Source organism: Neomonachus schauinslandi, chromosome 3 (assembly GCF_002201575.2).
Source record: "Neomonachus schauinslandi chromosome 3, ASM220157v2, whole genome shotgun sequence".
Lineage (NCBI taxonomy): Eukaryota > Metazoa > Chordata > Mammalia > Carnivora > Phocidae > Neomonachus > Neomonachus schauinslandi.
In genome coordinates, this window is record NC_058405.1 from 102,304,405 (window position 1) to 102,320,085 (window position 15,681).

Genomic DNA, 15,681 nt, shown 5'->3' on the forward strand with positions numbered 1-15,681 from the left:
GTTTCTCCACTGTGAAGTGGCTATTTTTCTCTTGTAACTAGTGTTTTTGTGGGAATTTACTTTGAGACTATACAAATATCCCGTTTCTCATTCTTTTGCCCATTAATTTTAGCAACCATCAATGATTCTAATTAGCAAAATTCATAAAGGTAACATTTGTCAAGTGGTAATTTTCTATTTCCATCATTCTTACTATATTTATTTATTTGAATACTACTGATAGGAAGAATTGTCTCTTCTCCACCAACCAGTTTATTCAACTATTTATATTATGGATCATATATACAATAAATATTATGTTAATATATAATATAATGCATATATTATATCATGGATAATTATTTTTTTAAATGAATTATAATCCATTACTATCACTATTTTGTTGCTCATATTGTTCCCGATTTGGCCATTGGGAGAGCCTTCATGTTGGCTCCTTATAACATATTTTAAAGAGGAAAAAATATATTCTTATGGACACTGTTATGGTTATATAATGCTATGTAACAAACCCAAAACTTAGTGGATTAAAATAACACTGCAGTGTTATTAGTTCTCATACTTCTAGGGATTGGCTCTCTTAGCTTGGTGTTTTTCACTTGGGATCCATCACACAGTTGCAGTCAGGCAGCTGATAGGACTGCTGAAGTCTTCTTTAGTTACATGTTTAAAGCTTGGCCAAGAGTGGTTGGAACAGAAGAGGCTAGTCAGGTATTTTTTTCTCCAAATATTCAATCCAAATGGCTAGTTAGGCTTCCTCATACTATAGCAGTCTCAAAATAGTTGGACATTTTACATGGCAGGTAACTTCTCCCAGACCAAGTGTTCCAAGGGACCCATGTGGAAACTACAAGGTTCTTGATGACCTGGCCTCAGAAATCGCACATTGTTACTTCTACTGTATTCTGTTGATCAAAACAGTTATAGACCAGTGGATTCAAGGTTGGGGAATGGGAAGCCTGACCAACCACTCTCAATGGGGAAATGGCTGCAGAAGAAGGAGAGAGGAAATTGATGATAACATCTTGGAGACAAGCCACTTGTACATACCTAGTATTGATTTAAATTAGTTTAATTTTAATGCCACTTAATACATCTAAATCCTCAAAACTAAGAAAATATTATTTATGTTTATAGTGCTTGTGAATTATAAAGTAAGAAAAGTTAAATGCAAAGTAAAAATCCCATATATTTTTAATTAACAATATTAATTTACATGACATTTGATGTTGCTTCATTAAAGCCAAGAATCTGCTCCGGATGTGGTGCGAAATGCTGTGAAGGAGGTTTTTCAGTCTGGCATACTAAGACTTCATCCTTCCCTTAATTACAGAGTCTGTAGGTATAGTGCACATCCTGAGATCATTTGCTGATGGAGGGAAGTGAAGAGGACAGAGAAGGTAGTAAAGCTCATGTCTGGGGAGATGAAATGTTTTTTTAGGGAGTTTATTAAGGTCCCTTAGCATCAGGAAATTACCTTTTTCATGATTCTGTCCCCGACTGACTACTTTTATTTAGTCAACAAGATAATATGTATAGTAGATACAGGTCTCCACTCTCAAGGGAGTTATAGTCTATGTCTCTGAAACATAAGGAAGTGCCAGCCTGAATTTTCTTTTAAAAAATGACAAAGGATAAGCTTTTTTTCTGAATAAATATCTTCTGAGGACAAATGAAAGCCTGACTCCAGGTACATTTTTTCTAAGACCTGTGTCATCAGGAGGAGTCTTGTGCCATTAAAAATGCAGTCCTTCTGCTCAGACAAACAAGCACAACTGTTCCTGTCGGATGGCAAGCATCCAGTGCATCCAGAAATCACTGAAGCAGGTGTGTTTATGGTAGATGCAAAAATAACTAGAGAAGAGCAAACAAGCACAAGCTCTTTAATGTTCTACAGAGCTCTATGAGAAAAGAAAAAACTAAGAATATCAAGAGAAAGTATTTCTTGCCATACTTGGGAACACGGGAGTGGATGAAGCAGAGAAAAAAAGCACAGGACTGTGAAGGGGTGGATCGGGACCCAGAGTTAAAGTGGATGTCCTAATTTCTAAATCGAATATATAATAAAAAAAAAAAAAAAAGAAAGGCTCTTCACTTATGGTTTGGGGCTTGGGGGAAATTTATCTGGCAGCTATTGTTAATAAATTGGTCTCTTATTGAGAGTCATAAAGGAAAGTGTTTTGAACCAAGTGATTATCATGATGTGACCCTGGGAGAGGGACCAACCAATGGGAGGAAGCAGCCATAGGATTTTATTCACTTTGGTGGCTTTGGGAGAGGCAGAAAGGGATGTTCTTTTGTGCAGTGGCAGTATCCTAGCCAATGAGGTTTATCCGAGGCGCGATTATTGCTAATTGAAAACTTTTCTCACTTACATACATGCATATCTCCTTTTCTGCCCATACCTCCCTCTTTAGTTCTCTTTTTGCTCCTCAATTTAACCATGTTGCCAGGCATTGACTGCAGTTGACTAGAGAGAAGAGAATAAGCTTTTTTTCTTCTTTTAAAATATCAGACAGGTCTGGGATTTTATCCCAGTTTCTCCACTTACTAACTAGGTGATATTTGGCAGGTTGCCTGATATTCTGATACCCTACTTTTCTTTTCTCTATGGTAAAGATCTAATAAGTACATCATAGAATTGTTTTGATATAGAAACTTACTAGTTCAGTGTCTGGTACATTGGAGATATGGATCATATCTATATCTATCTATTTATATATGGTATTATTATGGTTTATGATCAATATGAAATCACTACCTTTATTATAGATATTTTATCTTGAATTGTGCTCTTACGTCCAGAGTTTTCTTTCCATCAAATAGGTACAAATCTGAAATCTGTTCTCCATATTGCATAATTTAAGGGAAATTCAGATTTCACTTTAAAATTCCAGGTTTTAGATGAAATATATTTTGAAACTCATGTGTAAGGGGCGTAAAGGTTTTAGAAGGAATTCAGAGGAGAGTTATCTAAATAACCAAAGTGTTAGGCTGTTAGAACTTTTGGTTCCCAACATTGGCACTATTGGTATTTTGGGCAGGATGACTCTGTTGTAAAGGATTGCCCTGGGCAATGCAGGATGTTTAGCTTTTCTGCCCCTAGGTACTAAATACCACCTAGTCATCGCAACAACCACAATGCTTCTCATTTTTAAATTCTACTTAGAGGAGAACAACCACTCTTAATTGAGAACCTCTGGACTAGACTATATATATATCTATTTATTTGTTTTACAATAAGGGGTATGTTTCCAGATGTTAGGCTGAACACATACTATAGTGCACAAATCCTATACTATACAATAGCTTGTATAGTGTACAAGTATATCCTATAGTATATCCTTAGAAATTATAGAAAAGATAATTTAATGCATAACTTCATTCTTTTGAAATATATTGAGTCCTTGATGGACCAGAAATTGCTAACATAAAGGATTCAATAGGTGATGGCAGCAGTGGTCTCAAATATACACGTTGGGTTTTGAGATGGCCTAATAAATGGTGTTTCATTTCCTCCTTGAGTTCTGAATGAATTGAGAAGACAGACAATGGGTTAAGGCACAGGTAATTAAATGTTTTGCTTGTCAAGCTGATATTGGAGAACGTGGTTTATATCTAGGGACAAATGAGCTTCCAAATATGAGAATGAAACAGACTTACCAGCTAGTCGTGGCAACACCAGACTGGGACAGGCCTTCCCACTTCTAGAGATGTGGTTACTGCCACTATAACATCCGTAGTATGAATGAGCAGAGGAGACCTCATGATTTCTGCATGCAGGCTCAATTTTCAATGAGATAAAAAGGAAGGTGCTATATTTTGTATACCCATATTATTCCAAATACCCCAATCAATTTCCTGCCCTCCATGGGAGGGACAATGAATGAGAAGAGACAGACCAGGAGTGTTATAGCTGGTGGAACTTAATTCATGTGGAGGAAAGAAACATCACAAGTTGGAAAAAATCATATTTCTTTAATTATTACATTGGAGTTAACTGCTACAAAGGCAAGGATGTGGCAAGTCTCAAAGAGGTGGCCATGAAGAGCAGAAGGAGCATGAAGATGGTCTAAGGGCAAATGAAAGAATGGGTAGTTATCAACAAAACAGAAACAAGTTGACCCTCGTGTATCCCCCTACTTCAGTTTGGGTCAAGCAGCAGTGATGGAGATACATGTTATCAGATGGAGCCTGATATTTAGTAGCTTAGATGGAAAAGAAAAATTGGTGATTCCCAAGTGGAATAGGGAGTACCCCATTCAGAGACGAACCCCAGGGTCTTTTTTGACTACATATTCAGCCCCCTACTCCCTCCTGAAAATGGCCATGAAAACAAGCCACAGTGGTTATTTCTTGCCCTCCCTACCCCCCGCCCTCAGACACGTGGTGTATTTTGACACATCAAATAGTGCAATAGAAAATCTCAACTACAAACAAATGCAAATAATTATTAGTCAGCAGATATTTAAGGAAAGCCACCATTACCAAAGCAAGGAAGAAAATTCAGTGAATGGAAGAATCTACTACCAGCAGGAGTTAACTGAGGAAGCACACTGAGAATAAATCAGATTTTGATATTGGTTTTTTGATTAAGCATTCTAGCTACATGAATTTAATGAAGCTGTATCCTCAGGGAACTAAGGGAAAACAACTTGTTACGTAGAATTTTATGCCAAACTCACACTATCCTGCTCATATGTGGGAGAAAATAAAACTTAAAAAAATACCAGACATACAAAAACATATAATGCTTTCTAGACATAGACCTCCCTGAAAGGATTAGAAGATGTGCCTCAGAAACATGAAAATTAATTTAGGAAATAACTGGATGTAAGAATCAATGCTACTTAGGGATTGCTCAATCAAAGTAAGAGATAAAAATTTAAAAAGAGAAAAAGACAGGGAATGAATATGGAATCACAAAAATAGTGACTGTGACCAAGAAGAGCAATTAAATAAAGACAAAGAAAAATGCCAGTGCATTAGACCTAGAGAACAGCCAATCTAGGCTAGAGCAGGGGGAAGGAGGGGACATGGAGATCCCATGTACTAGATAGTTTGTGAGATTAGGAGAGAAATTTAGGATGTGAGCAATTCAGCTGATGCAAAATAAATACGTAATAGAAAGGAAAAGAGTAAGAAACAGTTTAAGAAAAGACATCTTGACAAGACATATTCTTTTTTTTTTTCTTTTAATTTAGTTAACCCCTGTGCTCTGCCTTGATGAAGTGTTCTGAGTTGCTTGGTGTGGTATGGGGAGCAGGAAGGAGAACCTGCCCCTTTATGGCTGTGTAAGGCTGGGGTGCTGTCAGTTGCTTCTCGGGCTCGTGCACCTTCCTTTATCTTCTTTACCTTTATTTCCAGTGCCTTTTTTCATTGTGGCAAAAAACATATAACATAGAATTTACCATTTCAACTATTTTTAAGTGTACAGGAGAGAGTTGTTAATTATTTGTCCATTGATGTACAACAGATCTCTAGAACCTTTTTGTCTTGCCAATCTGAAACATCAGGCCCATAAACAATTCCCCTTTTCCCCCTTTGCTCAGTCCCTAACATTCCTTCTGTTCCTAAATTTGACTAATTTAAATACCTCATATAAGTGAAATCATGCTATGTCTTTTTGTGACTGACGTATTTCACTTAGCATAGCGTCCTTAAAGTTCATCCAGCTGTAACATATAACAGGATTTTCTTCTTTTATAAAGCTGAATAATATTCCAGTGTATGCATATGCCACATTTTCTTTATTCATCTATCAAGGGCCATTGAGTTTGTTTCCACATTCAGGCTGTTGGGAATGATTCTGCAATGAGTATGGGTGTGCAAATATCTCTTTGAGATTCTGTTTTCAATTCTTTTGAATATATGTCCAGAAGCAGGATTGCTGAATCATATAGTAATTGTATATTTAATTTTCTGAGGAATCACCATGCGTTTTTCCATAGTGGCTGCACCATTTTATATCCCACCAACAGTGTGTGAGGGTTTCCTATTTCTCCATACCCTTGCCAACCCTTGGCTTTATTTTTTTTGGGGGGGGGGTTGGGAGGTTTAGACAGTGACCATCCTAATGAATGTCAGGTGATACCTCATTCTGGTTTTGATTTGTATTTCCCTGATCACTAGCGATGTTGAACAGCTTTTCATATGCTTGTTGGCCATTTGTGTGTCTTTGGAGGAATGTCTATTCAAGTCCTTTGCCCATTTTTTAATTGAGTTATTTGTTCTTTTTGTTGTTAAATTGTAGGGGATTCATTTTCAAAAAATGTAGCACTACTAGGGGGACTCTAGACCAGAGTTTCACAGTAGCTGCACTTGAATTGGACCATTAATCATTTTGTTTGTGTTAATTCACCAATGTGGAAAAGTCCATATGGAGGCATTTGACCCATCTTAAAGGCTCTCATGTGAGGAAAAATATTGTGAAAAAAAACTACATGCAAAATATCATGGATATCCAATTGATGTAGACGCTCAACAAAAGATATGATTAAAATGTCACCAGTAGACTATCTAGATTCAGGTTACACAAGGTGTTGTCAAGAGCCAAACATGATTTAGTAACTAAAAAGCAATTGTTTGCCACTGAATGCCTAATGACAATATCCATAACTGCAAGGCCAGATGTTCAGACTCATGTTTTTTTGGTGTGTTTTCTTTAGTTTTTGATTTTCTGAGTGCAGTTAATCATATGCCCTCGATATGCAGTGTTCAATCCATTTTGTTAGCCTTTTATCATTTTAAACAGTTACAGATTATGTCTCCATGGAGTGTGCTAGGAATGTCCTTATGTTGCACCAGCCTATGCTTTATGAGATAAACAAATGAGTAATTCAAGCTTTGTGGCGAGTATGTGTGTCACATAAGGGCTCAGTCATAATTTTTGAATTGTCTGCAATGCACATTAAATCAAAGTGTCTATCTGAAACAGTAGTAGTATTTCATGAGCTGTGTAGAACAGTTTCTTGTCCTAGCTCTAAGAATGCAGCTTTTTTTTCTTTCTTTTTTTTTTTTTTTCTTCTTTCCAGTTTTGCTTGGAGTGTGGTGGAGCACAAAAGTTTAACTTAATCACGGTCAAGGTCGAGGCACTGAAACCTACATGCTGCATTTTTTATTCCTATTGTCTTGAAAGTTTAGTAATTTGTGCATATGGATAGTTTATCCCTGGCTACAGGATATTGTTCTTTACTTTTCTTGAGGTTTTAAAAAGTGATAATAAACCTGAAAGTTTTGAAAAATCAGTAACATAAAGTAATTATGAAATAATATTTTTCTGGCCATCTAAGATGGTAATTTCCTGAATGTGCATGTGTGTGTGTGTGTGTGTGTGTGTGTGTGAACTATTTTCACAGACTGGGATACATTTAGATAAGGCTGCTGATACATTTTGACCTCTGGCAAAACCCTTTATTTGACTCTATGATCAAAATGAAAAATGGCTTCAGAAGCGTCCATTCAAGTCTATTGCTTTGGGAAATCATGTATAAGCAATCATGGGACTCTTCAAATCAAACGAACTTATGTTCCCTATGGAGACATTACTTTGTGATTTTTTTTTAACAGCATTTTTACCCATTTGTCATTTCTTTATGGAACAAGATGATCGTGAAAAGGAATATTACTAATTTGTGATGCTGATTGCATTCCATTTCAGCTGATTAAAGCCAGCTGGGACATAGTACCCCAATGCTGTTTATAAGAATCATGCCTGGCATGTGCAAAGTTCATGAAAATCCTTAGCAATTTGTTAAATAATGTGCCAGGTGATAGCTATAGATTTGTAATATTTTAGAAAGGTCTATCTTTAATTCATGAACTTTTCAATTTCCTTAAAAACTTATGCCAGGAGGGCAAAGCTGTCTGACCCACTTATAGTTATTGCAAACTCTGCTTCCAGTTACTCTTTCAAAGGAGGTTATTTCTCCTGCCTGCTGTGTTCAACATTTTATTGAGACCATTTTTCTTTGACTCTTGAATACCCAGGTAGTTACTTGTGATAGTTATTTCAAATTTCTGTTCTCTCTCATTTTTTTTAAATGAGCCCATACTTTATCAGAATCCTGCTCAATAATCAGCCAATGAGAACTATTATATGCTAAAGTCATAACAACAAAAGAACTACCAGAGATTAGGAGGGAGAAATGTCTTTTTAAAAGTATCTACCTTTTCCACTAACTCCCAGATAAATCATAAGGTATGGTAATTGTTAATCTTAATTTGCTAGACTGAGTTTTTCATACTTCTACTATGAAGCCCATAACTAGGGGTTGGAAAGAGTGCTATTGCTATCATGTGCCACTGAAAAGATCTTTTAAATAGTAGGTGTTTCTCATAATTATTTTTAAAAAGAAGTATTTTGATAACTTGCTATGCTCCAAGGTACTAAGGATAGAATGGAGAACAGGGTATATAGAATAGTACCCCTGTGTATCTCTTAACTTAATGATGAAGTTATGTACTAGACAAATGCTTATAAACAAAAATAATTACTATTCTGATTAAGTGCTATAAAGGAAAAGTTCAGAATAAAATGAATGAGTTTAGTAAAATTGATGCCAGATGAAAAGAACTTGATTGGTCAAGAAGAGTTGTTTATTTCCAACAAAAGAAATGGTATATGTAAATCTATCTGTAAGGAAATTGTTCAGGGCATTGGAATAATTGAAATAGAACTAGTAGCTAAATTATGGCCAGTAATAGAGTTAGAGAGTGGCCTAAAGTAAAGCTACATCAGTGGGGAGGGAAGAAGGATCATATGGAAGTCTGTAAGCCAGTGTACCTAGATTTTATGATGAAAGCAATAGAAACATATTAGAGTGTTAGGTTGGAGAGTGGCATGATTAGATTTAGGTCCTAAAAAGATCACTCTGGCAGCAATGTGGGGAAGGAAATTTTTGTGGGGAGAGACTGGTTTAAGAGAAACCATCTAAGAGACTGTTTTCATAATCCAATGAAGACTTGATACTGGCTTTGATTATTGACATACCAGTGGAGATGGAGAGAAAAGGAGGTGCTGAAGAGGTATTTTAATACCCAAGAATACCCAAGATTTAGTGGCTGGGGGTTGTAAAATGGAGAGAAGTACCCAGGAAAACACTCAGGTTTCCAGCTTGAGCAATGGCAGCATTGATGCCCCTGAGTTAGTCCCTAGAGTGGAGCAGAACGGAGAAAAGATCATTAATAGGACTTTGGAAATGTCAAGTTTGAAGATTCTGAAAAAATAGCAGAGATGTCTAGTGGAGAATGAGAGCTAAATGGAAAGGTCTGAGTTGCAGATTCAAGCCTGGTAACCATTAGTCTCAATATTGGTGATTGAATCTTTGGGATTGGATGAGATCCGCTGATCTGAGAGATGGGAGAATGTCAAGTGAGAAGAGATGAAGACTTAAGAGCAAGCCCTGAGGAACTCTAACATTGGAGGGTCAATTGATAAAACATGGTATGAGTTTGGGGTGTCATTTAATAACTTTTATAATTAGCAAGTTATGTTTAACATGGAACAGTAAAGTCATACATTTGATAGAATGTTTTTTATCACCCTCAAATGAAGTACTGTATTTTCACCAAGATACACACAATATTCTGAGAACTCAGGCAAGTGCTGGCCACTAAAGCTTCAGATTATTTGTTGGTAAAATTAAAGACTACCCAACTGTCTGTGCATAAGCAGAGTGAGTTACAACTTTAGCAAACATTTATACGAGGGATAATTTCTAAAGAGAAAATAGAGTTCTGATAGAAGGAGACACTGGATAAGTCTTGATAGAGTTTAGGAAATAGATAAAATGTAGCCTGGGACTCTGGGTCAAACTTGAGCATGAGGACACTGAGCACATGGGAGGTAAAGAGAAGACCTACATGTAGCGAAGACAATTAGGAGATGGGAAAGCCGAGAGATAAATTTGCCAATTAAAAGATTTAAGGATAGACTTTTAATAATATTGATAGTTTTATTTTGAGCCTCCCTAAAGCCACAAAACACTAAATGGTTGTATTATTTATTCTTTTTCAAGAGGAACACTTTACTTTAAAAAGGGAAAGGAAAGAAGAGAAAAAAATTACATAATTCTAAAGGAAAGATGGATTCTGTGTTCCAGTCAGGACAGAATAAACATTCTGCTCTCCCTTACTTTTTTCATCTGCCTGCATAATCCAAATGGAAGTTAATAGGCCAGTAGTTTGCCTGAGATGAACCATGATTGATTGTGAAAGTCCACAGGTTTTCACGTTTAATGTCTCGCTTTTTATGGAGGAAATTTGTTTCCCTTCCCATTCAGAATCAGTTTAGTTTTGTTGGTCCTTCTAGAACCTGACCCAGCTCATGGGTTGAGAAACAGTCTTCTCAGACTTAGGGAATCTAAGCAGTCTTGTTTTTGAAATTATTGTCTCAGGGTTTATGGGGTTTACCTAGATTGGGATCTACGAAATTCAAAATGCCTCTCTTGACTGCAGCCCTCTCCTGAGGCAAATGTTCACCATGGTTCCTGACACAGACTGCTGAGTGTGTATCATGTGTCCCTGACATTCAACCCACAACTCATGGACTGGATAGCAGAGCTCCACTTGAGGCTGACCAGACCAGCGCTTCCCAAACTAGAGTTAAGGTTAAGCTTGTTGTGGGAATGTTTTTAAATATGCAGAGGGCTAAAAAGTGTTCAGGAAAAAAAATAAAGTCTTATCTTCAAAGTAAATAACTTTTAATCATTGTTAAACTGGTTTTCTTTTTGAACATCCTAGAGGCTTCAATATGTAAATATACATTATGACTTCCTAACAGGTAGATTTGGTATGCATCTTCACTAGCTTTTTTGATGGCAGAATAAACTCTGTTTAACATCTGCTAGAATTGGTGTCCCCTCCAGGGATTATTCCAATAGAGTAGAAATGTTGAGTTAGCCATAAAAGAGACTGGGTACCCTTTAAGTTGGCCTAGTTATGGAAATCTGCTCAGTTGAGATGTCCTGTATTAGTCAGTGACTATTTGACTCAGATTTTCAATTTTTTTAAAGACAGATATGCAGTCTTGGAAAGAAGTCAGGAGTAAGTAGAGACGTGGATAGTAAGCAAAGCAGTCAGAAAGAAACTGAGCAATGAGTATGATGATACGCTAACTTCAGGAAAAATAGGTGGCCTCATCTGAGAGTTTAGCAAGATGCATCAGTTACCAGATGTACTGTGACACCATTCCTGTGACTGTTGGCTTCTGATCAGTAAAGAACCTTTGTTCCAGTTCTCTGCGAGGCCAAGTGTACAGGTACAGACAGTGGTCCATGCCTCCCAGCCTCCCTGCGTATCCTTAACTGACCTAACCAACCATACTCCTGTTCCTTAAAGTTGGAATGTCTCTGTTGACTCTGTCCTATCCCGGATGATGGCATGGATTTCCCTAACAGAATCATAGGGGTGAAGAGTTATTCTTCCAGATCTCCTCACATCCGGTATAAATTAGGTTTTTTGTTTGTTTTCATGCCCGGCACTCTTTGAATCCTTTACTAGTAAGAATTTGCCCTGGATTTATCCTTTTCATTTTTCTAGATAAAGACTTGTAAATAAATACATATGAATAAAAGAATCTTATACCTACTCTGCTGAATATAATAGATGCTTCAACCATATAGAAGCTTCCCTTCAAGTCTTTCATAATCCTTATTTACATATCTCAGGCAACTCTACACATGGTTGAAAAAGAGGTATATTTTAGGAGAACTAGTAGGCTGTGGCTATAACAGAAAAGAATACAACACATTTAAATCAATCTCTGTGTCACATACTATTAGAAAAAGGTAATCTTACAGCTATATGGCCTGCTTTTACAGTCTTCCAACTGGGTCTGGTATCTGATGCTCCTCGCTCTCACAGTAGTCCTGCTTGTAACTACAAGGCTGGCCTTGGAGGCAGAGCCAACATCTCTCTCCCCTCTGCTTCCAGACAGCTACGGGCATACCTCCACTGAAAGATTTTATTACATAACATTATAGTTATTTGTTTATATATTTGTGTTTCCCATGATATTATGAGTTTCTTAAGGGCTAGAGTAGCGTCTGATTTGCCCTTGCATCCCCACAACCTCATCGATCTTGGATGTTGAATGCACGAATATAATAATGCTGTCAGGAAATAATTCTTTATTCTTGCTATCTTAATTCTGGTAAATGCACAATGCATGACACTTTCCATTTTAAAGGTCCCTTTTTTTTTTATTCTTATGTTAATCCCCATACATTGCATCCTTAGTTTTAGATGAAGTGTTCCATGATTCATTGTTTGTGCATAACACCCAGTGCTCCATGCAGAATGTGCCCTCCTCAATACCCACCACCAGGCTAACCCATCCTCCCACCCCCCTCCCCTCTAGAACCCTGTTTGTTTTTCAGAGTCCATCGTCTCTCATGGTTCGTCTACCCCTCCGATTTCCCCCGCTTCATTCTTCCCCTCCCGCTACCTTCTTCTTCTTCTTTTTTTTTTCTTAACATATATTGCATTATTTGTTTCAGAGGTACAGATCTGAGATTCAACAGCCTTGCACAATTCACAGCGCTTACCAGAGCACATACCCTCCCCAGTGTCTATCACCCAGTCACCCCATCCCTCCCACCCCACCCCCTACTCCAGCAACCCTCAGTTTGTTAAAAGTCCCTTTTTTAAGAAGGAAAGGAAACTGGTTAAATTACCTGTAGGCCCAGTGTTGAAAAGAGCCAATAACTTATATTCATGGTTTCACCAGTTGGGTAGATTTTTCTTTAATACTCATTTACTCAAATCCTCTGCTAAGCAGTATAAAGACAACATATTGGTACATTTCGACTCTTTCTGTTATAGATCTCCAAGCAATTTTTATATTTATATAAATATTTATGTATTTTATATTCTCTCTCTATATAGAATATGTATGCTTATAGGTATATATCTAAAATTATAAATAAATATATTTATGTATAATACATATAAATAAAAAAAGACAGAGTACATCTGGCAGATAGGAAATAGCCTCAAGTTAAGAGTTGTGCATACAGGTTTCATCATCACCTGTGACTGGGTTGTTTAGCAGTTGCCTTTGTGGTTATATAACATATTATGAAATCTATAGTAATCATGCATTTTTTTGTAGTTATGAAATATAGAATCAAGGTGGAACCACATTTTTCAAAAAATAGCTCATAAACTCAGGCCTATTTTTTTATCGAAATTTGAATTTCAGGTCCCTCTTGGTATCTGAACAGCCATTTATTTCTGCAACTTGATCATCTAATCAAAAGGGAATATTCTGAATGCATTTTCATTTTGTCTAAAATTAACAGTGAGGCTTCAAGCAGATGTTATGAGAGATTGGAAATAACTGTTAAATAAAAAGAATAGCAAGGGACTACTGCAGCCTAGCAAGGAAATGGCAAAGTAAACAACCAAAAAAAAAAAAAAAAAATTTAGTAAGCACCCACTGTAAGTATCTTTAATAGATTTATTTAGAGTGATTGAGTTTTTAATGGTTTGTGAAAGGAGTAATCATGAATGAGTTTCAGACCTCAAATATTTATGCTTTTTAAGAAAAGCCACAAACCTTAATCCTTTTTAGAAGCTTCATGTTCTTATGGAGGGTTTTATTTTGCTGGTGCCAGAGCAATAAAAATAAGCCAGTTGCCATCAACTCTTACATTGAAATGTGGATGGACATTTAGATGCTGCAAGGCTGAGGATCAGAATGGCTGTGTTACAAAATAACCAACATCATATGATTGATATTTACTTTACAAGGAAGAAAATTATGTAATCACAGCAGGAATACTTCAGTAAGAATAAAGGATTTCTTTTGTAAAGATATAACATCTATATATTCTCCTAAAAGTATCTTAAGACAGGATGAAAAGTATAAGAAATTCCCATTTACTATTGAGAAAAAAAAAAAAAAAACCAGATATCTTTGTATAGACACAGGGATCTGGGAGGGACCAGAAGTATGGTTAAGATTAAAGCATACTAATAGATAATTCCTAATGCATGAATGCTTTTTAAAATCAACATGAACTTTCCAAAGAGTTGTAATATAGTCACACCATTAATTTTTCTAATTAACTGATCCTCTATGAAGGCAGAATAACCAGTTGTTCAGAGCCCACACTCTGGAGTGAGACTTCCTGGCTCTGAGTCCTACCTCTGCTACATAACAGCTCCTTGGATTTGAAAAGTTAATTAACTTTTTGGTTTTTTGTTTTTGTTTCTATTTCTTTCTCTATACAGTAGGAATGATAATAGAATGCAGCTCTGGAGTATATAGACTAGTACCTGGCACAAAGTAAATGCTCTGTAATGTTTAGCTCATACTATGCTTTTTTGCCCCTTTGCCTTATCTTATTCTTTCCTGAAAATCATAGGTGTAATTGTCTGCCATGCACATCTAAGAGGGTAAGAATGGGCATCCATAAAGTACCCTACAGGCATGGCTACTCAGTGATACAGGGAGTTGCTGCTGAAGGCTAGTCTGTTGTAGTGGTCCTGTAGTGTTAATTTTCATTGGGTATCACTGGGCCACCCCGGTTCTTCATCTGAAGACAGTTCTATACCCACAGTGTGAACTCTGGCCAAGGGTACCCTGTCACAGGTTACCAATTTTGCTCAGTACTTTTATTTCTCAGACATATCCCCTTGGGTCTATACATGCCCTCATGTTCTTTCAGGACTGATTCCATGATCCACCAATAAATGGGCTAGAACTCCTGCCCCCGCTTCTCTCTTTAAGAATTAACCTTAAAAATTAGACATCTTTTCCCCTTAAATCCTTAAACACCAAGTGTCTGGTAACATCCCTTTAGGAGCTTGAACAACAAGGCTGCTCACTCACCCTTCCAAAGGAAAACTATCTTCAAGTCCAAAAAGGTATCTGTGGTGGAGTGTTATTTTAATAGCTCCTGATGAATCTATCTCATAGCCTACTATCCATGTCCTTGGTGTAGCCCCTCCAACATTGACTCTGTGCTTGCCTGTGTGACTTGTTTTGACCAATAGGATGTTAGTTAAGATGACACAAGCATAGATTTTGCAAGTGCTTGCCCATTTGAGATTGCCCTATTGGATAACTGCTGTCATCCTTTGAGGAAGTCTTGCACTCTTTCAGGTGTAACACCACATGGAAAAGAAGCCCAGCTATTCCATCTGTACAGCTCAGCCCAGTCTCCAGCTAATCTTGCAGCTTAATGCTGTCCCATGAGTGAGCCCAGGCAACACCAGGAGAATTGCCCAGACAACCCGTAGTTGTAAGCCTTTGTTTTGTGTGGTTTGTAGGCATCAATAGATAAACTGATACAGTGTCAATGCCTACTATTCAAACTAAAGTACTATCAAACACCTTTCTTCCTAGTTAAGAGAAATACACACACACACGTGCACACAGCACACACATAATTTTACTCTTTGGTAGCAGATGTTGCTATGCTTGGCTTGAAAATGTACTAGGTGTTCATAGGAAACGTAGCTTATAATTATATTTGTCAAAACAGATTAATGACATTGTATGTATATGATTCATTAAATGAAAAATTTGGTAAATGCCCAGGAAAAGATTTTACTAGGTATTAAGAAAATTCAACCTTAAAGAAAATACGTGAAAAGAAGGAAAAATAATAAAATTGATATTTTACAATTAAACATCTTCAGATGTTGTTATGCTTCGAAAATACCTATTTCCCC

The 15,681-nt window shown here is 36.8% G+C and overlaps 1 protein-coding gene and 1 pseudogene across 1 annotated transcript in view; both read left to right on the forward strand.

Moving 5' to 3' along the window:
- THSD7B (thrombospondin type 1 domain containing 7B) overlaps positions 1–15,681 on the forward strand; it is a 727,150-nt gene that overhangs the window by 458,752 nt on the left and 252,717 nt on the right. The window lies entirely within an intron of this gene.
- Positions 2,291–2,508, forward strand: LOC123324368 (annotated as a pseudogene).